The sequence below is a fragment of the Dermacentor variabilis genome, unplaced genomic scaffold, assembly GCF_050947875.1.
Source record: "Dermacentor variabilis isolate Ectoservices unplaced genomic scaffold, ASM5094787v1 scaffold_13, whole genome shotgun sequence".
Lineage (NCBI taxonomy): Eukaryota > Metazoa > Arthropoda > Arachnida > Ixodida > Ixodidae > Dermacentor > Dermacentor variabilis.
In genome coordinates, this window is record NW_027460291.1 from 10,249,561 (window position 1) to 10,264,110 (window position 14,550).

General features: G+C 51.9%; 1 protein-coding gene across 1 annotated transcript in view; it reads right to left on the reverse strand.

Annotated features, from left to right (window-relative positions):
- LOC142566715 (uncharacterized) overlaps positions 1 to 14,550 on the reverse strand; it is a 168,693-nt gene that overhangs the window by 139,984 nt on the left and 14,159 nt on the right. The gene's annotated exons all lie outside the window — the stretch shown is intronic.

The following is a 14,550-nucleotide window of genomic DNA, read 5'->3' on the forward strand; positions in this document are numbered from 1 at the left end:
GCTGCGCGGGGTGTTCGAGCGGCGGCCACCGCCGGTGCGAGTAACGCAGCCTGGAGACATGGTCCCGCGGCTGAGGGTGAGAATGTGCGCGGCTGAGCGGGCAGTGTGGTCTGAGACTTGAGAGACGACGGACCGATCTCGTCAAGTGCTGTTAGGTTTGGCGTCTGACACCACGTGTTGAAAGGAATTTCAACCGACCATCTCACCCTGCCTCGTCGAAATGAGGCGTGACTTCGCCTGCTATTGTTGGCGTCCCGATCCACGTGCAGAACTTTCTCTCACCCGACCTTCTTCCACCAGGCCTCGTCGTAATGAAGCGTGGCTTTCTAATTCACCATGACCGTTTCGAGTGTCTGCCTGTCTGCCGGAAGCCCCGCAGTGTACACGCCTCTTTTGTGTGTCTATGTGTGTATGGGTGTGCGAGTTTAGAGAGACCCTTTTCTCGAATTGGACCTAGAGGAGAACTTCCACGAACCCGCAACGCGCGGAAGAGGCGGACAGGCGTCTACAATTCCAGGAGGCGGGACGACTTCTTCCTTTCAGCAGGCTCGGTATAACCAGAGGAGTAGGGGCCCTCTTTCTGTGCCGGTCACGTGACGTCAACGGAAACAAGATCCCGCCCACGATTGTAGAGAGTAAATTTAAAGGGCTCCGAAATGTACTTTTAATCATTTCATGCTCTTCTAATTTTCTTTCATCTACCTTTGAATAAACCGTGCAAGTTTCGCTTTAGAAATCGTCTCGCCCTTGCTTGGTCGCCATGGTCTACCGGATGTCTGCAGCCTGCCGACAACGCCACGCTACCCAATAAGTAACGTCGGTCGAGCTTCGATAGGGTGGCGCCGCTGCAACTCGGCAGCAGTACGATATGCTACCCTGGAGTATACAACAAACTAACTGGCAGCGACTGGGACACACCACCCAGGGCACCCCAACTTGGACGACAGCTACGAGATCGTAGCCTGTTCGTCCTGGTGACAACGTTCGGAAGGAAGGTGTCTGGATTCATGACCGTGTATGGTGAGTGCACGGCTTTTCTTCACTAAGATATCACTTGGCTTTACGTATTTTTTGGAAAGTACAGTGCAGTGATTTTTCTTGAACCGTTGACGTCAACTTGAGTACGTCAAGGTTGTTATAAAGTGAAGAATTAGCAGCACTAAGGGCAGCCATGAACTTCAAGGCACTAAAGAAGCCAGAATTGTTGAGCTTGGCCAAAGAGTTGGGCCTCCAAATTGCCGAATCAAAGAGAAAGCCGGAGATCATTGAGGGGATCGAAACGATAGGGGCAGACGACGATGAATTGAAGGAATGCCTAGAGAGCATTGAAGAGAAAGAGAAAGAGCGTAAGCGCCCAGAGGAAAAAGTGGAGCGCGAACGCGCCGCACGTGAGGCCAAAGAAGATCGCGACCTCAAAATAAAGCGCCTAGAGATAGAGCTCTTGAAAGCTCAAAATTCTGAAAGACCTAGCCCAGAGGCACGTGAAAGCGAGCGCAGAATGACAGACTTGATGGCACCCTAGGCAGTAGGAGGGGACATAGGTCTTTTTCTGGTACAATTTGAGCGCGCGTGTGAGAAAGCAAAATTCGCGAAAAACACGTGGCCGCAACGCTTGCTTACGTTATTGCCGCGTGCGGTAGCTGATATTATCGCCCGCATGGGGAAACAAGAAGCAGAGGACTTCGACGAAGTCAAAGCAAATCTACTTAAAAAGTACAGATTATCAGCGGGAGCATTCAGGCGAAAGTTCAGGGAAGTCGAGAAGACCAAAAGGGGAGTCATATTCAGATTTTGCATACACCTTGGAGGTAAACCTGAAGGAATGGCTCAGAGAAGAGGGTGCACTCGGCGATGCTGAAAAGACAATGCAGTGCGTTGCTTTAGACAGTTCTACCACCGGCTGCCAGTAAAAATGAAGTATTGGGTTCAGGATAGGCCAGGCGTAGACACTGTTACGAGAATGGCCGATCTCCCTGAGGAGTACGTAACTCGCCGTGCGGACGAAGGCAACGAAGCCCCTCAGAAGGAGATGAATAAATACACACCCGACAAGCCAAAGCGATGGTCAAAGTCGAGTCGGTATAAAACAATGTAAAGGTCAGATTCGGTGAAAACTAGTGACGAGGAAAGCGAGGGAGAAAAGGAACCACCCGAACGGAGTGCAGAAAGGCAGAAGGAAAAAACTTTCGAGGCCAAGAAACCAGTAGTATGCTACAACTACCAGCAACGGGGCATATCTCCGTGGGGTGCAGACATCCCAAACTAGCATTACTAAGTAGTAATGTAGAAAATCTGAACTTGCTTGAACCATACATTCGAGACCTCGTGGTAAACGGCAAACCATGTACAGTGCTTCGCGACTCGGCAGCCACAATGGACGTAGTGCATCCATCGTACGTAGAGGAAGGCCAATTCACAGGAGAACGTGCTTCGATAAGGCAAGCCGTAGAGGCCTCCAGTCTTCGTCTCCCTGTGGCCAAGATTCCTATAGAAGGCCCTTTTGGAGTACTGGACATTGAAGCCACCGTCTCGGCGCATCTCCCGCCTCAGTATCCATATTTGTTTTCTAACAAATCAGAGGATTTCCTACGACGCAAGGCAATCGGGTTTAGTGAGGGGACAGTGCAAGCCCTAACTCGTTCCAAGGCAAGGGAGCTCGCGGCCAAGGCAGTGTATGAATGTCCAGTGGTGAAGGAAACAGGTTTGACGGAGGATTCGTCAACCAGCACCAAACAGGACAGCACTATAAGGTTTAATGCTGAAAGTACACCAGCTAATGAAGAGGTCAGGAAAGCAGCAGAGCCTGAAATGTCTCGCGAGGCAAAATGCAGAAAGTTATTGAACGTAAGCCCTGCCACAATGATCGCTGAGCAGGAAATGCGTAAGGCACAAAGCAATGCTGAGCATTACTATGACAGGACAGCTCGCACGCGACACTTTGAAGTTGGGGAAAAGGTAATGATCCTGAAACCCTCGTTGAATAACCAACCTGAGGAGATGCATGTCGACTTTCCAGAGTTAACAGCAGTGACGGAGGTAAAAGACATTCACGAGACCCTTGACAAGTTAGTGGAACAGGCGGAGTTGAATCCCAATCAAAGGGCTCAACACAGGGAACTCGTGTTTGCATACCGGATGCCTGCAGCCCGCCGACAACGCCACGCTACCCAATAAGTAACGTCGGTCGAGCTTCAATAGGCAGGCGCCGCTACAACTCGGCAGCAGTACGATACGCTACCTTGGAGTACGCAACTGTGCCCGATCGGGGCGACGGACTGCCCCGAGACCGTTCCTCAGCCGCATTCGTTGATGTGAACTCGCTTTCCTTGTTTACATATACCTATTGTTACCCTCGTCAGTGCCTGCCTGTAAATAAATTCAATTCAAATTATTAACATCCAGCATCTTTAGTCCGGAATACCGAAGCAGAGAACAGTTTAGCGGCATAGGAAAAGCCGAGAACCAACGAAAACACCGAGAAAGAAGAACCCGGCGGAGGAAGAAAAAGCTTACTGGGCTGTTAAAATTAAATTCTGTGGATTTACGTGCCAATCGCGATTGGATTACAAGGTGCAGTAGCTGGGGGCTCCGCGTTAATTTTGACCTCCCGGGGTTCTTTCACGTGCAACAAATACAAGGTACACGAGTGTTTTCGCATTCCGCCCCCCGCCGGAACGTGGCCGCCGAGGCTAGGATCACACGCGCGACCTCGAAAACTCAGCAGCGCAACTACACAGCCGTTGGGCTACCAAGGCGGGTGTAAAATAGTGACACGTGTACTTATATTTATCGGGCGACCACGTTTCGCCGCCTAATAAATCGCACCGCGCGGGACGCACCTGCATGTATCCGAAGTTTCTGGAAAGTTATCGATGCTTCTATCCGCTGTCTGTTGTCTCCGAACCTTGTGTTATCTGATTTCATCGCGTGACGCGAATGGTGTAGAACTTTGTGGAAGGCACGCGGGTCCCAACGATTAGTCTGAAACATTCGATGACTGCTATATAAAAGCCGACGCGCTGGACCCGCTGACCAGATTTTCGACGATCGCTGACCATGTTCGCCGCTATCGTTGTGCTATAAGTGTAGCCTGTTTTGTGGGCACAGGTTCGCCCAATAAAAGTTAGTTTTGTCCCTCACAGTATTGCTACTGTGTTCTTTAACGTCACCACCACGTGACATCTGGTGGAGGTGCTTTTTGTTCAAGTACCAGACGCCCCCGACAAGCCATGATCCAAGCCCGGACCGCAAAGAGAACACCAACGTAGTCCCGGACCATCGAGCAAGCCGCCGTCTTCAACAGCTGCCCCCGGAGCACGGACTTCTACCTGAGAAGACCAAGAAGATTGTGACCAGGGGAACCCCAATGGCAGCCCCAGCGTCCCCCATCGTGCTGCAGCAGCCCAGAGAGCCTCCGATGTTCCGCGGTTCAACATTCGAGGACCCGGAAACCTGGCTTGAAACGTATGAGAAGGTCGCTGCTTTTAACAGCTCGAACAGCGACGACAAACTGCGACATGTCTTCTTCGCATTGGAATACGCTGCCAGGACGTGGTTCAAGAACCGAGAAGCCACCTTAACGACGAGGGACCTGTTCCAAAGCGGCTTGCTGCAGACCTTCACAAGCGTCGTACGCCGAGAACGAGCCCAAGCACTACTAGAAACCAGAGTGCAGCTGCCTAATGAAACTACCGCGATCTTTACGGAAGAAATGAGCCGCCTATTCCGCCACGTCGACCCGGAAATGTCCGAGGAAAAAGAAAGTCCGCCTACTGATGCGCGGCATAAAGGAGGAACTTTTCGCCAGAATGGTACGGAGCCCACCGAAGACCGTCGACGAGTTTCTTCGCGAGGCTACCAGCATCGGGAAGACACTGGAAATGCGGAACCGGCAATTCAACCGCCGCACGAACTCGACAAACTACGCCGGAGTTGCGTCACTGGCCACCGACGACCTGCGCTCCGAGCGGTCGCGCGGGAGGAACTACAGAAGCTGTTGCCTTCATCACAGCCTCAAGCGTCTTCGATTGCCGACGCCGTGCGCGAGTAGCTCCAACAACTCGCAGTAGGCCCTGGATCGCCGCAGCCTAAGCCGCAAGCGATGACATACGCCGCTGTAGCCCGCCGTGACGTTCCCCCTCCGCGCTCACGGCAGGGCTCAGTAAGGACACAGTTCCGTCGTCCACCACCACCCCCGCCGCCAGCACGCCAAGCCGTCACCTCACGCGGCGTTCCAAGGAAGACTGACGTTTGGCGCGCCCCCGACCACCGTCCGCTTTGCTATCACTGTGGAGAAGCCGAGCACATCTACCGCCGATGCCCATACCGGGAGAAGGGACTCCGAGGGTTCGCCGTTAACGCGCTGCGACCACAGATTGGCGAACGACCTCGCGATATCGCCGACTACCTCGCCGCCACTCAATGGAGCACTCGACGACCGTCCCGTTCGCCGTCACCAGACCGCTACCTGTCGCCGCAGCGCCGACCCTACACCGGCCCAGCCCGGGGCCGCTCTGCGAGCCCATATCCGGAAAACTAAAAGCAGCAACGAATGGAGGTGCGGTTGCTGTTCGTCGAACTGACGAAGATCCTCCACTGCCGACGAAGACGCCGAAGACACCATCTCGACGACATAATAACGACACGCCACCGTCCCGACGAAGTCAGGAAGCCAAGACCACCGACGAATGACAACTTGACGACGCGACGTTCCAGCTTCAGTTCAACACAACGCAGCCGTGATCCGACGCCAAGACCTAACTGCAACGCCAGACAAAGAACCACCGACCTCGACGTGCTTCTCGACGGCCACGCAGTTACCGCCTTAGTGAACACAGGGGCCGATTACTCCGTAATGAATGGACACATCGCCATCCAGTTGAAGAAAGTTAAAACTGCATGGGAAGCCCCTCAAATTCGGACCGCTGGAGGACACCTCATCATGCCGACTGGAATCAACACGGCAAGAATTACCATTCATGACCGGACTTACCCTGCCACCTTCGTTATCCTGCAACAGTGTTCACGAGACGTCATTCTCGGCATGGACTTCCTGAACCAACACGGAGCAATCATCGACATGAAGTCGAAGTCAATAACGCTGTCGGAAGATCAAGCGATACCGCCGGAGAGCCCTCGTAGTCACCATGCCTTGAGTGTGCTCGAAGATCGAGTGAGCATCCCGCCTCGCTCCAGCATTGTTATTTCGGTCGGCACCGAAACACCCGCTGACGTAGAAGGCGTCATCGAAGGCGACCAACGTCTACTGCTCGACCGTGAAATTTGCGTCGCAACAGGGATCGCTCGACTGCACGGAGCAAACACGAAAGTGTTGCTGACAAACTTCAGCCAGCAGTTCAAGCACATCAACAAGGGCACGAAGATCGCCTACATCGATGAAATTCAGGAAACCAGCGATGCGTTTGTCCTCTCGGATTCTGTTGCATCTACCCCGACGACCGTAGTTCCCGAACTAGACTTCGACATAAATCCAAGTCTCCCAATGATTAAGCAACAACAGCTCAGAAGCTTACTTCGACGATACAAAAACTGCTTTTCGATGTCGTCGAGGATTCGACAAACACCAGTCGCAAAACATCGCATAATAACCGAAGAGTGCGCTCGACCACTCCGCCAGAGCCCTTACCGAGTTTCCACGCGAGAACGCTAAGCTATAAGACAACAAGTCGGCGAAATGCTGCGCGACGACATCATCCAGCCGTCGAAAAGCCCGTGGGTGTCTCCAGTTGTTTTAGTGACGAAAAAGGACGGAACCCTACGTTTCTGCGTCGATTATCGTCGACTGAACAAAATCTCGAAGAAAGACTTATACCCCCTCCCACGGATAGACGACTCATTGGATCGGCTCTGCAATGCTAAATACTTCTCATCGATTGACCTCAAGTATGGGTACTGGCAAATAGAAGTCGACGAAAGGGACCGCGAGAAGACCGCCTTCATCACGCCAGACGGCCTCTATGAGTTCAAGGTTATGCCATTTCGACTGTGCTCGGCGCCTGCAACGTTCCAGCGCGTGATGGACACGGTTTCAGCAGGATTGAAGTGGCAGACCTGTCTTGTTTACTTGGGTGACGTCGTCGTCTTCGCCGGAAATTTCGACGATCACCTTAAGTGACTTGCGACAGTATTAGAGGCCATCAAGTCATCAGGGCTCACTCTGAAGCCGGAAAAGTGTCGCTTCGCTTACGACGAGCTTCTATTCGTAGGCCACGTCATCAGCAAATCTGGAGTACGCCCCGAAACGCAGAAGACAGCTGCCATCGCAAAGTTCCCGCAGCCAATCGACAAGAAGGCAGTGCGGAGATTCCTTGGCATCTGTGCCTAATATAGGCTCTTTGTCAAGGACTTTTCACGCATCGCGGAGCCGCTAACACGTCTAACGAAATGTGATGTCGAGTTCAAGTGGGAAACGCCGCAGGCCGACGCATATCAAGAACTCAAACGACGCATGCAGTCACCGCCAGTACTTAGACACTTTGACGAGGACGCCGATACTGAAATCCACACTGACGCCAGTCAGCCTAGGCCTCGGTGTCGTCCTAGTCCAGAGGCAAGGCGGACTTGAATGGGTGATATCTTATGCTAGCCGGTCGCTGTAAAAAGCGGAAGGCAATTATTCTACGACTGAAAAGGAATGCCTCGCCATCATTTGGGCTACAGCAAAATTCCGCCCTTACCTCTATGGCAGGCCATTCAATGTCGTCAGCGACCATCACTCGTTGTGTTGGCTGGCTAAGTTAAAGGACCCTTCAGGACGGCTGGCGTGGTGGAGCCTCAGACTGCAAGAATATGACGTCACCGTAATATACAAGTCAGGAAGAAAACACTCTGACGCCGACTGCTTATCATGCCCCCCATCCATCCCCCGCCGCAAGACGAGGACGACGACGCCTTCCTTGGAATAATAAGCGCGGAAGACTTCACTAAAGAACAGCGAGCAGACCCGGAGTTAAAGGCCTCGTTGTCCCTAGGGCATTTAAGCGTGGGTTATCTTAGTTCACGCTACAAAACAACCTGCTCGTGAAGAAAAACTTCTCACCAGTCCGCGCCAGCTACCTTCTTGTTGTACCGTCAGCGCTGCGTCCAGAAATACTGCACGCCCTACACGACGATACAACCACTGGGCACCTCGGATTCTCCCGGACGCTGTCGAGGATACAGGAAAGCTACTACTGGCCGCGTCTGACCGCCGACGTCACCCGTTACGTCAAGACATGCCGAGACTGTCAGCGACGCAAGATACCACCGACAAGGCCAGCAGGGTTACTACAGCCGATCGAACCTCCTCGTCGACCACTCCAGCAGATTGGGACGGATTTGTTGGGGCCGTTTCCGACGTCAACATCCGGGTATGAGTGGATTGTCGTGGCGACGGACTACCTCACCCGCTTCGCTTAAACTAAAGCTCTACCAAGAGGCAGCGCAGCCGAAGTGGCGAAATTTTTCGTCGAGCACATCCTGCTGCGACATGGTGCCCAAATGTCCTCATCACCGACAGAGGAACGGCTTTTACAGCAGAGCTCACCCAAGCCATTCTGCAATACAGCCAGACAAGCCACAGGAGGACAAATGCCTACCACTCGCAGACGAATGGTCTCACGGAGCGCCTGAAACAAGACCATCGCCGACATGCTAGCAATGTACGTCGACGCCGAACACAAGACCAGGGATGCTGTCCTGCCGTACGTAACATTCGCTTACAACACGGCGGTGCAAGAAACAACACAGATCACGCCGTTTGAGCTGGTTTACGGCAGGAACCCGACGACGACGCTCGACGCCATGCTGCCGCACGTCACTGACGAGGAGAATCTTAACGTCGCTAGCTATCTCCAGCGCGCCGAAGAAGTCCGACAGCTCGCCCGCCAACGGATGAAGAACCAGCAGCGTACCGACAGCCGACACTACAACCTCCGACGACGCTTCGGCGAGTACCAGCCCGGCGACCGTGTTTGGGTATGGACCCCAATACGCCGACGCGGACTGAGTGAGGAACTATTGCGACGCTATTTCGGACCCTACAAGGTCATCCGACGTATTGGCGCACTGGACTATGAGGTCGTGCCAGACGGCATTTCGCATTCACAGCGGCGCCGCACACGATCTGAAGTGGTCCCCGTGGTGCGAATTAAACTCTTTTACGGACGCTCACGAACTTCCTTACTTTGTTTTCTTTGCTACGAGTGCTTTTCTTTATTACTGTCGTTTGTTTGCAGCATCGGGTCGATGCTTTTTAAGAGGGGGGTATTATATACTTATACTTGTACTTATACGTGTACTTATATTTATCGGGCGACCGCGTTTCGCCGCCTAACAAACCTTATCGCACAGCGCGGGACGCGCTTGCATGTATCCGAAGTTTCTGGAAAGTTATCGACGCTTCTATCCGCTGTCTGTTGTCGCCGAACCTTCTGTTATCTGATTTCATCGCGTGAAGCGAATTGTGTAGAACTTTGTGGAAGGCACGCGGGTCCCAACGATTAGTCTGGAACATTCGATGACTGCTGTGTAAAAGCCGACGCGCTGGACCCGCTGATCAGATTTCGACGATCGCCGACCGTGTTCGCCGCTATCGTTGTGCTATAAGTGTAGCCTGCTTTTGTGGGCACAGGTTCGCCCAATAAAAGTTAGTTTTGTCCTTCACAGAATTGCTACTGTATTCTTTAACGTCACCACCACGTGAGAATAGCCTATACTGTTCTTCATAGACAAGGAAACAGAAATAGGCTATATATAATTTTTTTTTCTTTTGCCTATATTGCCCAAAGAAAAGTTTGTAATGCTGACTATTAAGACTGAGAACATAAGATGATAGATTTCCTAAAGTACACATGATCAAAATTGTCACAAATTAAAAGAGACCTAAATAGCGCATTCTATACATACTTGTGCATGTGCATGCGAAATGTGGCCGACATTTAGTCATATTAGGTAGAATATTTCTTGTGCACAAGTAATGAAAACAGTGTAAGATTCTAAACAGAGGAAATCGAAGTTGAAAGTTTCTAAATCGGCTTAATGCTATTGCAGAAGATGAGCTCTCACATTTGGCAAGAATACAGAGCAGTCTTTTCTGATGAAGTGTAAAACTAAGAAATTGTGGTGCTGCGTAGGTGCAATATATATCATCCTCATCATCAGCCTGGTTAAACCCACTGCAGGGCAAAGGCCTCTTCCATACTTCTCCAACTACCCCGGTCATGTACTAATTGTGGCCATGTTGTCCCTGCAAACTTCTTAATCTCATCCGCCCACCTCTGCTACGCTTCGCTTCTCTTGGAATCCATTCCGTAACTCTCAATGACCATCGGTTATCTTCCCTCCTCATTACGTGTCCTGCCCATGCCCCATTTCTTTTTCTTGATTTCAACTAAGATATCATTAACTCGCGTTTGTTTTCTTACCCAACCTGCTCTTTTCTCATCCCTTAACGTTACACCTATCATTCTTCTTTCCATAGCTCGTTGTGTCGTCCTCAATTTAAGTAGAACCCGCAATATATATAGAACAGCGGAAAGGCGGGAGGTTAGCCAGGCGCAGGTCTCATTTGCTACCCTGCGCTGGGGGAAAGGGTATATGGATGAAGCGAGAGAGAGAGACGATGGAGAGAACCCAGTTTCGCACATTTGAAACTTCGCACTGAATCTAATTATGGCCACCAAGACCTGTCACCTTGAAGTACTGCAACAACGCTTTCGTGGCCTTCTGTGCCGACGACGCGTACGACCATGGTTCAAGCATCTTTATTTCCAAAAATGATCTGCCGAAAATGGAAAAGCCAGTTCAATGCTGTCCAGAGAGCGGCACGCTCGACGTCATACTGGGGACAGTGACATAAGATGTTCTCAATCGTTTCTGTAGTTCCACAACAGTCACACATGGGCGTATCCCCCGTTCCAGTGCGAAACGAGTAGGCTTTTGTCAATGCCACACCGAGCCAGAGGAGGCACAATACCATCGCCTCAGAGTGAAAAACTTTTGATGGCACTTGCAGCTTGAGGGATGGATCAAGTCTATGAAGATGACACTCCGGGAGGCTGGGAGAAGGCCAGTATTCGTGCGTCATAACTTTAGCCACGATATGAAGCTTTCTTGTAGCGTCGGTTCTGGATAAGGGGATTGGAACTGGTCGGGCTTCCAGGTGAGCAGACCGGGTGGCTTCGTCGGCGAAGTGATTACCAACAGTGCTGGTATGTCCAGGTAGCCACTGAAATAAAATTTTATGCCCTTTAGCGATAGCTTGATGGTGGTCTTCTCTTATTATATATGGCAGCTGCTCATATGTCCTGTGATGTAGGGTTAAATGCAGACTCTGAAGTTCTGCCTTAGAGTCGCAAAAGATTACCCATTTCTGAGATGTCTCTTGCAGGAGGTATCTTACAGCAGCACGCAGGACACCAAGCTTTGCCACCGTTGATGTTGTCATGTCTGACAGTATGAATTTTATTGCAGTTTTCGTAGCCGGAATGACAACGGCAGCTGAAGATATGGTAGATGAGGCCGAACTATCAATATAGATGCGCATTCCGTCCTCACATGTCTAATGCGTTAATAGCAGCGTGATCGGTTTCAGTGCTATTTTTGGGTAATAGGCCTTCTTCTTTACACGCGGAATACTTAGGCACACCTTAGGCACACCTGAGGCTGTTGGAGACACCACAAGGAGAATGAAGGCCTTGCTCCTGCTGTGTATCCTGATGGAAGACAATCTGTATAGGTGATGATAGCTTCAGAAAACGGGGCACGCGGTGAGGGCAAGAACGCAAAGTGGTGATCGGGGACGCGGGAATGATGACGGATATGCGCCCTGAGACAATCCACAGCAGCGTATGCTTGGATGGAATGACCTTTGGCGAGCACGATTGTTACAGCTGTTGACGCGCAGTGAGGACGTCCTAAACACGTGCGCAATGCTTGGTCCCGTAAGCTCTCCAATGAGCGAACATTTGAATTGCTCGTACTCAACAACACTGGAAAGCTGTATAGCGGAGACATCCTGGGAATAGAGCTGCATATATAGGTGGTACTCTGAGAACCTTTGCGAGCGTCCTGCTGCGATCGGTCTTTCTCTGCTACACTGCAATGACAAGATTCAGCTTCAGTTTTCTTTGTTCCAGAGATTAGTTTGATTCTCATCTGGCCTGTGGTTATTCAGAGCGATCAACTTGAGACTTATAAGGACGCCCAAATCATCTAGAACCTCCTCAAAGCCATACCCCACATATGCAGGCATATATCTCGGATGTAACGCAGAGTACTAGGTACTAATCTCAGATATAGTGCGATGGAAAAGGCTAGTGTACAACGAACGAATTGCACCAGATGTAGTGAAGCGTTTACAAAGTTTTGGGGTAGACTATACAGGCAGTGGCAACACAGATCCTTAAGGTTTTCGAAAGATGCGCGGGCTCCCTTATGCGGTCTCACGGCCATTGATGTGAATTGCTCGGATTGACACACATCTGCGAATGCTTTCGTCTATAAAGCACAGAAGAATAATGGCGAAGTCTACCGCCGTCATAGAGCCGGCGGGCCAGGTCCGCATGCAATCTGAGCTTGCTGAAATCGAACTATCCGTGTCAAGAAAGTTGTCAATGCCTGTTGTTCTTCGGAAGATCGTTCGAGGCCACTTTGAGGGCAGAGAACCTGCAAAATCTCACCGCCATAGTAGTCGCCGTTCCAAACAAGTCTCCTCTCATAGCTCCGCGTATCAGGTAAAAAGCTGCGCCTAATTCAATACCTCCACACACTGCTAGAGAGCGACACGGCCACTCTTCACAACCGGCTGCTTAGGAGGTGGAATGGTTGCCGGCAAGTAACGCACACACAATCGCACCGCTTCTCTGATAGAACCGACTAACGGGCCGAACGCGTGGGTGTTCTCGCCCAGAAAGCTACTTTCAGTGCCTCTCTGGACGGGAACATGCCTCAACATGCAGAAATATCTCCTGGAATCTATGCGCGTGCTTCGTTCCGATGTCGAAGCGCCAACTGCTAAATCGGTAGTACAGGTGTTTGCCATCCTGGAGCCGCTCTTTGCAGCTTTTCAGTAATCAGCCTAGCAAGCTCGGATTTTATACGCCTCTCGCATTCCCCGGACGAGTGCCAGTCATCGCTACATTTTGCTGCGCACCGAAATCAGGAAGCTCTTTAAAGCCCTTTTGCCTTACGTCCGTGGTCGAGGGCAAGATCTGCATCGAAGCATGTTCTGGAACATCAAAGCCAGCCCATGCCATTAGCGATGCTGTATAATTGTGCATCTAGCATTTCCTGTAACTTCTCCTTATCGTCATTCGTTCACTTTTCGTCCCTTCCGCCCATGCACGGTATCAGGCTAGAAGAGTACAGTAACTCAGGGCGACCTCGCTGCCTTTCCTCCAACAAAACTCTCTCTCTAGTCAAAACAATGGTGGGAATTGTTTAAAAAGTCAAATGCATTGTTCCAAGCTTCGAAAACCTGTCCAGCCTCAAAGCGGCAGCAAGCCATCATCGCAACTGCAGCTACGAGCCTGTCCGCACACGCCAACCTTTGTCAGCACTGCCTCGTGGGCATCCACGGCACCGCAACGCTCCTCCAGGACCAAAACTGCCGCAAACTGCGTGCAACGTCACTGCTAGGATCCCAGGTGTAAGGCGTAGAGGCGTGCTGCCCTGCAGTCTCGCTGCGCGGTTTATTAGTGCCGCGGTGTCAGCGCAGGGGCATTCGTTGTGGCGTCATCATGGTTCCGGGCGTTTCCCCGGAGCCCGAAGAAAGAGCGCACTCATTACGGCGCCCGGAGGAGGCGCGAAGGCCCATAAAACGCAAGCGCCTCGGCGCAATAGATGGGCGCCCCCCTTCAAATGAATGAAGGCGCGCGCCAGATAAGTCGGCGAGAGCGCGCACCGAGCAGGGAAAACAAGCTCGACGGGGGTGTTTAAACAAGCAATTTTCTCCGCGGCGTGCACCGGGCGCCTCGCCCCGCTCGGCGGGAGTGCGCGAGGGAGGGGAAGCGGGCGCGCCCCCTGTTAAACGTTTTCGCTGCCCCGCTTCTGCGGAGCACGACGCGAGTGTGCGCGCGCACTACGGCGCCGAGGGGCACCGAAAAGTTCGGCCAAAGAATAAATACAGTAATGATAACGGAGCAACAGAGAACACCGCTGCGGCATGAGATCGCGGAGAAAAATAAAGTGCCAGTGAAAAGAAGAAAGGCATAGAGAGCGCCGCCGCCTGGCCGAGACGGGAAAAACAAAAACTCCAAGAAAGCGGTCCCAAAATGGTCAAGATTTATGGCCTACCGCGACGGCAAACTGTTTTTTTTTCTATCTGCCACTTGCTCGTGAGAGCGGTCGCCCGTGTGCGTGAAGGTGCTGGAGTTCAGTGGGAGGTTGCAGTGGGGTGTTACGGAGGGCAGAGTGTAGAGGGCGTTGAAGCCAACGTGGGCGGGGGAAGGGAAGGACAGAAACAACGTGCTCTCTCACCCTCAATCTGTTCTACGCTACCGACTGCCTCTGCTACTAAGGCTCCGGCGGCAGCAGTTCGAAACCGCCAGC